At 42.1% G+C, this 11889-nt stretch overlaps 1 non-coding gene across 1 annotated transcript; it reads left to right on the top strand.

Moving 5' to 3' along the window:
- Positions 1 to 5716: 5716 nt before the first annotated feature.
- On the top strand, positions 5717 to 5824 carry LOC130938659 (small nucleolar RNA R71). The gene has a single exon (XR_009069817.1). It is a non-coding gene; the product is annotated as a small nucleolar RNA R71 (small nucleolar RNA).
- Positions 5825 to 11889: the final 6065 nt, after the last annotated feature.

The following is an 11889-nucleotide window of genomic DNA, read 5'->3' as shown; positions in this document are numbered from 1 at the left end:
AGACAAGGTTAGACCTTCCGGATTCTCTTGAATGCTGCCATCAGTTCTCGCCTATACCACGAAGACTCTGATCTCACGGAATGGTTGGCTCGTTTGTCAGGCGAGCACTCGGTTGTCAAGCGATCAACCATGCATCGTGCAATCAGGAATCCAAGAGATATACACTAAGCCTCAGATGCTTGTAGAACAAGAATGGTTGTCAGTCACCTTGTTCATAGGTGAGAATGGTGATGGGCGTCAATCATCACCTTCATCAAGTTGAAGAACAAGTGATATCTTGGACAAAGAACAAGCGGATTTGAATAGAAGAACAATAGTAATTGCATTAATACTCGAGGTACAGCAGAGCTCCACACCTTAATCTATGGTGTGTAGAAACTCCACCGTTGAAGATACATAAGCATAAGGTCTAGGCATGGCCGAATGGCCAGCCTCCCAATGATCTAAGATAGCATAAAACGAAGATAGCTACCAAAGTCTTTTTAATACAATAGTAAAAGGTCCTACTTATAGATAACTAGTAGCCTAAGGTGTACAAAGATGAGTAAATGACATAAAAATCCACTTCCGGGCCCACTTGGTGTGTGCTTGGGCTGAGCAATGAAGCAATTTCGTGTAGAGACTCTTCTTGGAGTTAAACGCCAGCTTTTATGCCAGTTTGGGCGTTTAACTCCCATTTGGGTGCCAGTTCCAGCGTTTAACGCTGGGATTTCTTGAGGTGACTTTGAACGCCGGTTTGGGCCATCAAATCTTGGGCAAAGTATGGACTATCATATATTGCTGGAAAGCCCAGGATGTCTACTTTCCAACGCCGTTGAGAGCGCGCCAATTGGGCTTCTGTAGCTCCAGAAAATCCACTTCGAGTGCAGGGAGGTCAGAATCCAACAGCATCTACAGTCCTTTTGAGTCTCTGGATCAGATTTTTGCTCAGGTCCCTCAATTTCAGCCAGAAAATACCTGAAATCACAGAAAAACACACAAACTCATAGTAAAGTCCAGAAAAGTGAATTTTAATTAAAAACTAATAAAAATATACTAAAAACTAACTAAAAGATATCAAAAATATACTAAAAACAATGCCAAAAAGTGTACAAATTATCCGCTCATCACAACACCAAACTTAAATTGTTGCTTGTCCCCAAGCAACTGAAAATCAAATAAGATAAAAAGAAGAGGATATGCAATGAACTCCAAAAACATCTATGAAGATCAGTATTAATTAGATGAGCGGGGCTTTTAGCTTTTTGCCTCTGAATAGTTTTGGCATCTCACTTTATCCTTTGGAATTCAGAATGATTGGCTTCTTTAGGAACTCAGAATCCGGATAGTGTTATTGATTCTCCTAGTTAAGTATGATGATTCTTGAACACAGCTACTTTATGAGTCTTGGCCGTGGCCCAAAGCATTCTGTCTTCCAGTATTACCACCGGATACATACATGCCACAGACACATAATTGGGTGAACCCTTTCAGATTGTGACTCAGCTTTGCTAGAGTCCCCAATTAGAGGTGTCCAAGGTTCTTAAGCACACTCTTATTTGCCTTGGATCACAACTCTTATTCTTTTCTTTTTCTTTCTTTTTCACTTTTTTCCTTTTTTTTCTCTTTTTTTTCGGTTTTTTTTTTTGTATTCACTGCTTTTTCTTGCTTCAAGAATCATTTTTATGATTTTTCAGATCCTCAGTAACATGTCTCCTTTTTCATCATTCTTTCAAGAGCCAACATTCATGAACCGCAAATTCAAAAGACATATGCACTGTTTAAGCATACATTCAAAAGACAAAAGTAATGCCACCACATCAAAATAATTAAACTATTATAAAATTCAGAATTCATGCAATTCTTTCCTTTTCAATTAAGCACGTTTTTTTTTTTTATTCAAGAAAGGTGATGGATTCATAGGACATTCATAACTTTAAGGCATAGACACTAAGATACTAATGATCATAAGACACAAATATGGATAAACATAAGCATAAAATTCGAAAAACAGAAGAATAAAGAACAAGGAAATCAAGGAACGGGTCCACCTTAGTGATGGCGGCTCTTTCTTCCTCTTGAAGATCCTATGGAGTGCTTGAGCTCCTCAATGTCTCTTCCTTGTCTTTGTTGCTCCTCTCTCATGATTCTTTGATCTTCTCTAATTTCATGGAGGAGAATGGAGTGTTCTTGATGCTCCACCCTTAGTTGTCCCATGTTGGAACTTAGTTCTCCTAGGGAGGTGTTTACTTGCTCCCAATAGTCTTGTGGAGGAAAGTGCATCCCTTGAGGCATCTCAGGGATCTCTTGATGAGAGGGGTCTCTTGTGTGCTCCATCCTTTTCTTGGTGATGGGCTTGTCCTCATCAATAGGGGTATCTCCTTCTATGTCAACTCCAACTGAATAACAGAGGTGACAAATGAGATGAGGAAAGGCTAGCCTTGCTAAGGTGGAAGACTTGTCCGCCACTTTATAGAGTTCTTGGGCTATAACCTCATGAACTTCCACTTCTTCTCCAATCATGATGCTATGAATCATGATGGCTCGGTCTAGAGTAACTTCGGACCGGTTGCTAGTGGGAATGATTGAGCGTTGAATGAACTCCAACCATCCTCTAGCCATGGGTTTGAGGTCATGCCTTCTCAATTGAACTGGCTTGCCTCTTGAATCTCTCTTCCATTGTGCGCCCTCTTCACATATGACTGTGAGGACTTAGTCCAACCTTTGATTAAAGTTGACCCTTCTTGTGTAAGGATGTTCATCTCCTTGCATCATAGGCAAGTTGAACGCCACCCTCACACTTTCCGGACTAAAATCCAAGTATTTCCCCCGAACCATAGTAAGATAATTCTTTGGATCCGGGTTCATACTTTGATCATGGTTCTTGGTGATCCATGCATTGGCATAGATCTCTTGAACCATCAAGATTCTGACTTGTTGAATGGGGTTGGTAAGTACTTCCCAACCTCTTCTTCGGATCTCATGGCGGATCTCCGGATATTCACCCTTTTTGAGTGAAAAGGGGACCTCGGGGATCACCTTCTTCAAGGCCACAACTTCATAGAAGTGGTCTTGATGCACCCTTGAGATGAATCTATCCATCTCCCATGACTCGGATGTGGAAGCTTTTGCCTTCTCTTTCCTCTTTTTAGAGGTTTCTCCGGCCTTGGATGCCATAATGGTTATGGAAAAACGAAAAAGCAACGCTTTTACCACACCAAACTTAAAATGTTTGCTCGTCCTCGAGCAAAAGAAGAAAGAAGAGAGTAGAAGAAGAAGAAATGAGGAAGAGGGAGATGGTGGTGTATTCGGCCAAAGAAGGGGAGAAGTGGTGTTTAGGTTGTGTGAAAATGAAGGGGTGAAGAAGGGTTTATATAGGATAGAGGGGAGATGAGGTTCAGCGATGATGGGTGGGTTTGGGAGGGAAAGTGGTTTGAATTTGAAGGGTGAGGTTGGTGGGGTTTTATGAAGGATGGATGTGAGTGGTGAAGAGAAAGATGGGATTTGATAGGTGAAGGGTTTTTGGGGAAGAGGTGTTGAGGTGATTGGTGAATGGGGGAAGAAGAGAGAGAGTGGTGGTGGGGTCCTGTGGGGTCCACAGATCCTGTGGTGTCAAGGAAAAGTCATCCCTGCACCAAATGGCATCAAAATTCACGTTTTGAGCCATTTCTGGCGTTAAACGCCGGGCTGATGCCCATTCCTGGCGTTTAACGCCAGGTTCTAGCCCTTTTCTGGCGTTTAACGCCAGTCTGGTGCCCCTTTCTGGCGTTAAACGCCCAGAATGGTGCCAGACTGGGCGTTAAACGCCCAACTGCTAGGCTTACTGGCGTTTGAACGCCAGCAACATCTTCCTCCAGGGTGTGCTGTTTTTCTTCCTGTTTTTCATTTTGTTTTTGCTTTTTTCATTGATTTTGTGACTTCTTATGATCATCAACCTACAAAAAACATAAAATAACAAAAGAAAATAGTTAACTATAAAACATTGGGTTGCCTCCCAACAAGCGCTTCTTTAATGTCATTAGCTTGACAGAGGACTCTCATGGAGCCTCAGAAATACTCAGAACCGTGTTGGAACCTCCCAACACCAAACTTAGAGTTTGAATGTGGGGGTTCAACACCAAACTTAGAGTTTGGTTGTGGCCTCCCAATCACCAAACTTAGAGTTTGACTGTGGGGGCTCTGCTTGGCTCTGTTTTGAGAGAAGCTCTTCATGCTTCCTCTCCATGATGACAGAGGGATATCCTTGAGCCTTAAACACAAAGGATTTTCCATTCACTTGAATGATCAACTCTCCTCTATCAACATCAATCACAGCCTTTGCTGTGGCTAGGAAGGGTCTGCCAAGGATGATGGATTCATCCATGCACTCCCCAGTCTCTAGGACTACGAAATCAGTAGGGATGTAATGGTCTTTAACTTTTACCAGAACATCCTCTACAAGTCCATAGGCTTGTTTTCTTGAGTTGTCTGCCATCTCTAGTGAGATTTTTGCAGCTTGCACCTCAAAGATCCCTAATTTCTCCATTACAGAGAGAGGCATGAGGTTTACACTTGACCCTAAGTCACACAAGGCCTTCTTGAAGGTCATGGTGCCTATGGTACAAGGTAAGGAAAACTTCCCAGGATCTTGTCTCTTTTGAGGTAATTTTTGCTTAGACAAGTCATCCAGTTCTTTGGTGAGCAAGGGAGGTTCATCTTCCCAAGTCTCATTTCCGAATAACTTGTCATTTAGCTTCATGATTGCTCCAAGATATTTAGCAACTTGTTCTTCAGTGACATACTCATCCTCTTCAGAGGAAGAATACTCATCAGAGCTCATGAAAGGCAGAAGTAAGTCCAATGGAATCTCTATGGTCTCATTTTGAGCCTCAGATTCCCATGGTTCCTCATTGGGGAACTCAGAGGAGGTTGGTGCACGCCTATTGAGGTCTTCCTCAGTGGCGTCCACTTCCTCTCTTTCCTCTCCATATTCGGCCATGGTTATGGCTTTGCACTCTCCTTTTGGATTTTCTTCTGTGTTGCTTGGGAGAGTACTAGGAGGGAGTTCAGTAACTTTCTTGCTCAGCTGACCCACTTGTCCTTCCAAATTTCTGATGGAGGACCTTGTTTCATTCATGAAACTTTGAGTGGTTTTGATTAGATCAGAGACCATTGTTGCTAAGTCAGAGGTATTCTGCTTAGAACTCTCTGTCTGTTGCTGAGAAGATGATGGAAAAGGCTTGTTATTGCTAAACCTGTTTCTTCCACCATTATTATTATTGGAACCTTGTTGAGGTCTCTCTTGATTCTTCCATGAGAAATTTGGGTGATTTCTCCATGAAGAATTATAGGTGTTTCCATAGGGTTCTCCTATGTAATTCACCTCTTCCATTGAAGGGTTCTCAGGATCATAAGCTTCTTCCTCAGATGAAGCTTCCTTAGTACTGCTGGGTGCATTTTGCATTCTAGACAGACTTTGAGAAATCAAATTGACTTGTTGAGTCAATATCTTGTTCTGAGCCAGTATGGCATTCAGAGTGTCAATCTCAAGAACTCCTTTCTTCTGACTAGTCCCATTGTTCACAGGGTTCCTTTCAGAAGTGTACATGAATTGGTTATTTGCAACCATTTCAATTAGTTCCTGAGCCTCTGTAGGCGTCTTCTTCAGATGAAGAGATCCTCCAGCAGAGCTATCCAAAGACATCTTGGATAGTTCAGAGAGACCATCATAGAAAATACCTATGATGCTCCATTCAGAAAGCATGTCAGAGGGATATTTTCTGATTAATTGTTTGTATCTTTCCCAAGCTTCATAGAGGGATTCTCCATCCTTCTGTCTGAAGGTTTGGACTTCCACTCTAAGCCTACTCCATCTTTGTGGTGGAAAGAATTTTGCCAAGAAGGCATTGACTAGCTTTTCCCAAGAGTCCAGGCTTTCTTTAGGTTGAGAGTCCAACCATATTCTAGCTCTGTCTCTTATAGCAAAAGGGAATAGCATCAGTCTATAGACCTCAGGGTCTACCCCATTGGTCTTGACTGTGTCACAGATTTGTAAGAATTCAGCTAAGAACTGATGAGGATCTTCCATTGGAAGTCCATGGAACTTGCAATTCTGTTGCATTAGAGAAACTAATTGAGGCTTAAGCTCAAAGTTGTTTGCTCCAATGGCAGGGATAGAGATGCTTCTCCCATAGAAATCAGGAGTAGGTGCAGTGAAGTCACCCAGCACCTTCCTTGCATTGTTGGCATTGTTGTTGTTTTCGGCTGCCATGTGTTCTTCTTCTTTGAAGAATTCGGTCAGGTCCTCTACAGAGAGTTGTGCTTTGGCTTCTCTTAGCTTTCGCTTCAAGGTTCTCTCAGGTTCAGGGTCAGCTTCAACAAGAATGCCTTTGTCTCTGCTCCTGCTCATATGAAAGAGAAGAGAACAAGAAAATATGGAGTACTCTATGTCACAGTATAGAGATTCCTTGAGATGTCAGAGGAAAAGAAAAATAGAAGAAGGAGGGTAGAAGAATTCGAACTTGATGAGATAAAGTTCGAATTGTGCATTAAGAAGGAGTAGTACTCCATAAGTAGAAGGATGTGAGGAGGAGGGAAGAGAATTTTCGAAAATTAATTAGAAAGATGTCAAAAATATTTTAAAAATTGATTGATAATTTTCGAAAATTGAAAGTGGAAAAGAAATCAAGTGATTTTTGAAAAAGATTTTGAAATTAGTAATCAAAAAGATTTGATTGAAAACTATTTTGGAAAAGATGAGGTTAAGAAGATATGATTAGTTTTAAAAAGATGTGATTGAGAAGATATGATTTGAAAACAATTTTAAAAGATATGTTTTTGAAAATTATTTTTAAAGATTTGATTTTGAAAATTAGTGACTTGCCTAACAAGAAAAGATATGATTTCAAACATTAAACCTTTCTCAACAGAAAAGGTAACAAAATTTGAGATGTTCAATCAAATCATTAATTGTTAGGAAGTATCTTTGAAAAAGGAAAGAAATTGATTTTGAAAACATTTGATTGAAAAGATATGATTTGAAAAAGATTTGATTTTGAAAAACTTTGAAAACTTGAAAAAAATTGATTTTGAAAACAAAATCTTCCCCCTAGCACCATCCTGGCGTTAAACGCCCAGAACGGTATACATTCTGGCGTTTAACGCCCAAAATGCTACCTCTTTGGGCGTTAAACGCCCAACCAGGTACCCTGGCTGGCGTTTAAACGCCAGTCTGTCTTCTTCACTGGGCATTTTTGAATGCTCAGCTTTTTCTGTATAATTCCTCTGCTGTATGTTCTGAATCTTCAATTCTCTGTGTTATTGACTTGAAAAGACACAAATTAAAAATATTTTTGGATTTTTAATAATAAAGAAAAATCAAAATGTAACAAGAATCAAATAACAATGCATGCAAGACACCAAACTTAACAGTTTGTATACTACTGACACTAACAAAATGAAAATGCTCATGAGACACACAAGACACTCAAGTCAATCGAATTCAAAGATCAGAGCAAGTAAATCATCAAGAACATCTTGAAGATCACTAAGACAAATGAATGAATGCATGCAATTGACACCAAACTTAAGATGAGACACTAGACTTAAGCAAGAAACATCAAATATTTTTTGGTTTTTTTATGATTTTGTAATTTTTTTGTGTTTTTCGAAAATTAAGTAAAAATATCAAAATTCTTAATGAGAATTCCAGGAATCAGTGCAATGCTAGTCTAAGACTCCGGTCCAGGAATTAGACATGGCTTCACAGCCAGCCAAGCTTTCAAAGAAAGCTTCGGTCCAAAACACTAGACATGACCAAAGGTCAGCCAAGCCTTAGCAAATCACTGCTCCAAAAGCAAAATTGATGAAAATCAACAAGCTCTTGTGGTGATAAGTTGAAACCTCGGTCCAATCAGATTAGACATGGCTTCTCAGCCAGCCAGATTTCAACAAATCATCATGAAACTCTAGAATTCATCTTCAAGAATTTTGAAAAAAAAAATAAATACCTAATCTAAGCAACAAGATGAACCGTCAGTTGTCCAAACTAGAACAATCCCAGGCATTGTTACCAAAAGCTTGCTCAAAACTTGAACAATCCCCGGCAACGGCGCCAAAAACTTAGTGCGCGAAATTGTGAACAATACTTTTTCACAACTCTCATAATCCCCGGTAATGGCTCCAAAAACGTGGTAGCTCAATACCATGGCATTACACAACTTCGCACAACTAACCAGCAAGTGCACTGGGTCGTCCAAGTAATACCTTACGTGAGTAAGGGTCGATCCCACGGAGATTGTTAGTATTGAAGCAAGCTATGGTCATCTTGTAAATCTTAGTCAGGCAGACTCAAATGTATATGGTGATGAACGAAAATAACATAAAAGATAAAGATAGTGATACTTATGTAATTCATTGGTAGGAACTTCAGATAAGCGCATGAAGATGCCTTCCCTTCCGTCTCTCTGCTTTCCTACTGCCTTCATCCAATCCTTCTTACTCCTTTCCATGGCAAGCTTAAGCAAGGGTTTCACCATTATCAGTGGCTACCTCCCATCCTCTCAGTGAAAGCGATTGCATATGCTCTGTCATAGCATAGCGGAATTCATCTGTCGGTTCTCAATCAGGCCGGAATAGAATCCAGTGATTCTTTTGCGTCTGTCACTAACGCCCCGCCCTCAGGAGTTTGAAGCACGTCACAGTCATTCAGTCATTGAATCCTACTCAGAATACCACAGACAAGGTTAGACCTTCCGGATTCTCTTGAATGCTGCCATCAGTTCTCGCCTATACCACGAAGACTTTGATCTCACGGAATGGTTGGCTCGTTTGTCAGGCGAGCACTAGGTTGTCAGGCGATCAACCATGCATCGTGCAATCAGGAATCCAAGAGATATTCACTAAGCCTCAGATGCTTGTAGAACAAGAATGGTTGTCAGTCACCTTGTTCATAGGTGAGAATGGTGATGGGCGTCAATCATCACCTTCATCAAGTTGAAGAACAAGTGATATCTTGGACAAAGAACAAGCGGATTTGAATAGAAGAACAATAGTAATTGCATTAATACTCGAGGTACAGCAGAGCTCCACACCTTAATCTATGGTGTGTAGAAACTCCACCGTTGAAGATACATAAGCATAAGGTCTAGGCATGGCCGAATGGCCAGCCTCCCAATGATCTAAGATAGCATAAAACGAAGATAGCTACCAAAGTCTTTTTAATACAATAGTAAAAGGTCCTACTTATAGATAACTAGTAGCCTAAGGTGTACAAAGATGAGTAAATGACATAAAAATCCACTTCCGGGCCCACTTGGTGTGTGCTTGGGCTGAGCAATGAAGCAATTTCGTGTAGAGACTCTTCTTGGAGTTAAACGCCAGCTTTTATGCCAGTTTGGGCGTTTAACTCCCATTTGGGTGCCAGTTCCAGCGTTTAACGCTGGGATTTCTTGAGGTGACTTTGAACGCCGGTTTGGGCCATCAAATCTTGGGCAAAGTATGGACTATCATATATTGCTGGAAAGCCCAGGATGTCTACTTTCCAACGCCGTTGAGAGCGCGCCAATTGGGCTTCTGTAGCTCCAGAAAATCCACTTCGAGTGCAGGGAGGTCAGAATCCAACAGCATCTACAGTCCTTTTGAGTCTCTGGATCAGATTTTTGCTCAGGTCCCTCAATTTCAGCCAGAAAATACCTGAAATCACAGAAAAACACACAAACTCATAGTAAAGTCCAGAAAAGTGAATTTTAATTAAAAACTAATAAAAATATACTAAAAACTAACTAAAAGATATCAAAAATATACTAAAAACAATGCCAAAAAGTGTACAAATTATCCGCTCATCACTCCCCACACTTAAAAGTTTGCACCGTCCTCGGTGCACGCAAAGGAGAGCAAGGTGGGTGGGTTGCTACAATTGATGAGCTCCTTCAAAAGGTTGTGCTGATGACTTGTTTGTTGCCCCATTTAGATACATTCCTTTCCTTCCATCTTGGTGGCCAACCCAAAAGGAAATAAAGAAAGAAAATGAAGCCTATAACAAAGATATCAAGGCAATTAGAACATAGGCGGGGTCTAATGCCAAATAAGAGTATGATTCCCTACTACATGTTAGCTAAGCATGTGAGTGAGAAAACAATGTAAGCTAAGGCATATTATTAAGCTCGATGCAAGAGTAAAGTTAAAGCATGAAGAGTGTATTGCGCATCAAGTTCAAATGAGAAGAAGTGGGTCATGAAAGACAATATGAGGTCATATCAATGCACAAAGACATAGGAGTCATACAAGATGAAGCATTGATTTAAAAGTTTCATCACCCAACAATATCAAACAAGCCAAGAAGCACCAATATAATGCAAGAATTTCTCAAGAATTGAGTGTAAGGATCCAACACCATTATTGAAATGACACTTAGAAAAAAACTGAAAACATGCTATAGAAACAAAATGAAAATGGAAAGAGTAGAAGTATGTGAATGTAATGAACAAAAGAAAATGGAAGATGAGAAAAAAAACTCTTTTTTTTTATTGACGCGTGCGCGTCATGCGTGCTTACGCGTAGATGTGCAGATTGGTTGAAGGACGCGTATGCGCCAGGTGCGCGCACGCGTGCATCGAGTTAGGCCGGAGGCATAGTGTTGAGAGGGTAGCTTAGTATAGTACCTTGTGAGATGAGGAAGAATATGGAAGAGAAGTTGTAGAGTTGGTTGATGGAGAGTGGAGAATCAATATGGAGCCATTGGTGATAAGTGGTAGAAGGTAGTGGAGAAGAGGGAATGGTGGAATGAGGATGAAGGGGTAAGTGTGCCCCTTTCCAAGTTGGGTGTGTAGTGGAAGGTATGAGAAGAGGAGGGAAATGTGAAATGAGAGTGAAGGGGTGAGTGTGCCCTTTCTTACATTGGCGCCGATCATCCGCGCGTGCACGCACAGGGTGCGCTCGCGCAGGGAGGCGAGGTGGAGTGGGGCGCGCGCGCGCACGTTGCGCGTGCGCGCCCATGCGCTTGGGCTGGCATCACAGGAAAGGCACAGGGGTAGCATAACTCTCTGGACGAAGTACCAGAGGTTGCTTCAGGGCTTTTTGGCGCGCGCGCGCACAGTGCGCGCACGCGTCAACGTGGTTGTGCCCCAGGCATGAAAAGGGCCTGGAGGGGGGCTCAACTCTCTGTAAAGTGGCTTAGAGAGGAGTGCAGAATCGATGGGTGCGTGCGCGGCTAGGGCGCGCGTGCGCATTTCGTGCTCGCAGTGTATGGACGCGTGCGCGCCAGGTGCGCGCACGCGGCATAGGTGCTGGGCCGGTGGCTTAGTATAGGCCTAAGAGTGGCTTAACTCTCTGGAGTATGTACCAGGAGTGCAACAAGGCGATCGGCGCGGACGCGCACAGTACGCTTGCGCGTCGTGTTGCGGATTTCGCCTATGTGCGCGGACGCGCCATGTGCGCGCACGCGGGAGCTTCCTGTGCTTCAGGCATAGTCTTGGCATGGTGTGGGCGCAACTCTCGGATAAATGTATGGAGGGCTGTTATTCGCAATCCACGCGTCCGCGCACGGTGCGCGTCCGCGTAGATGACTGTTGAGTGCTTTATGGGCGCATACGCGCCAGGTGCACGCACGCGCAGAGGGGGGTGCTTTTTCTGAATTTGCATGTGTTTACATCACTTTTGCCATTTCAACCCCCTCCCCCCCATACAGCCACTTAAACACTATAGCAGGGCATTTTAATTGGTGAACTATCAATGAATTTTTAACAAATGAAGGAGAATTGACATTAAAATCTAGCTAACAAACATGAAGTCAAGTGTCTATGTACAAAGCTCAAAGGAAGATCTTACCATGGTGGGGTGTCTCCCACCTAGCACTTTTGTTTAACGTCCTTAAGTTGGACTTTCAGTAGCTCATAGTGCTTGTTCAAGAGTTGCATCCCTCAAGAGGAACAC

Source organism: Arachis stenosperma, chromosome 6, assembly GCF_014773155.1.
Source record: "Arachis stenosperma cultivar V10309 chromosome 6, arast.V10309.gnm1.PFL2, whole genome shotgun sequence".
In the NCBI taxonomy this organism is placed as follows: domain Eukaryota; kingdom Viridiplantae; phylum Streptophyta; class Magnoliopsida; order Fabales; family Fabaceae; genus Arachis; species Arachis stenosperma.
The sequence above is the reverse complement of the archived record's forward strand: the minus strand, read 5'-3'. Positions and strand labels throughout refer to the sequence as shown.